At 35.1% G+C, this 1,218-nt stretch overlaps 1 protein-coding gene across 1 annotated transcript in view; it reads right to left on the reverse strand.

The window, feature by feature from the left end:
* Kcnu1 (potassium calcium-activated channel subfamily U member 1) overlaps positions 1–1,218 on the reverse strand; it is a 164,598-nt gene that overhangs the window by 91,621 nt on the left and 71,759 nt on the right. The window lies entirely within an intron of this gene.

Consider the following 1,218-nt stretch of genomic DNA (forward strand, 5'->3'; position numbering starts at 1 on the left):
CTGGCATGTGGTGCTGGGGGATCGAACCGCAGTCCCTGTGCTTTGACAAGCTTGTTTCAAGTAGGTGCTTTAGACCACTGAGCCATCTCTCCAGCCCCCCTCTTTCTTTGGCAGTGATGTGTGCTCAACATCAACAGTGCCAGGGTCTCTTCCAACTGTGCAGTACATACTCACACTTCTGGTTGTGGTATATTAACAATTATTTCAGTACAGTTTACAGATACCCACATTGGTAGGATTGGAATGGATCTTTGGACTGTATGATCCACTCCTTCCTGAATGCCACTATATGTCAGCAAGACTTCAGAAAAAATTATTAGGCTCCCTGCTTGAAGAGTTTGACTTTACAAAGTCAGAAATGGGATTTGGGAATCCCTGTCTTTAAAATTGCACAAATAGTTTTCATGCATAGCCCATATTCTCAAAAACTAAGTATATTATCAAAAATTGATCAACTTTTAGGCCAATTGGAAATGAATTAACTGAGTTTATGATTTTTAATTTTTCAAACTTTTTTGAAAAAGAATAAAAAATAGCAAAAAAGCATATTGTAACTCTAAATCTACTTTTTATTAGGACCTATTTCTCCTAGAAAGTCAGGTAGGCAGCTGCTTACAAACATAACTCTGAATTGTGTGATTTTCTTAAGCATGGCAAGATTGTTAAATAGAACTTAGCCATTGGGGTGAACTATTCATTACCATCTTATTAATAATGTTCTTTCTTTAGTAACCCATTTATTTCTTCTGCATCAACAACTTCTACAACTTCTCTTTATTCAGAAAAATCTTTCCTTCTTTTGAACCTGTCATATAAAATTATTCCTTCATTGTCCATGTGCGATCACTGGATGCTACTGAATGTTGAATGCTTCCCTGTAGTTCTAGGTTTTCTAGAGTTAGAGATAAACTAATCTAACCTCTCTATTTTTCTTATACAGATAATGAACAATTTTCATTATCTGTATAAGGCCACAGACCTGACAGAACATGATCAGAATCAAAATGTGTTGAATCCAATAGAGCTTGAGTTATGCTTCCACTAAACATACATAAGCAATAGCATACCTTGAGTTGCACAATCAATATCAACATACCCAAGCAATATCATAGATTTTTTCTTGCTTCTCATCCCTTTCAGTCACCCTTTTTAATTACTGAAACTGATTCATATTTTCTTTTGTCTATGTTTATATAAATTTTGTTTGCCCTGTTTTTT

This window comes from Octodon degus, unplaced genomic scaffold (genome assembly GCF_000260255.1).
Source record: "Octodon degus isolate 3935 unplaced genomic scaffold, OctDeg1.0 scaffold00088, whole genome shotgun sequence".
Taxonomy (NCBI): domain Eukaryota; kingdom Metazoa; phylum Chordata; class Mammalia; order Rodentia; family Octodontidae; genus Octodon; species Octodon degus.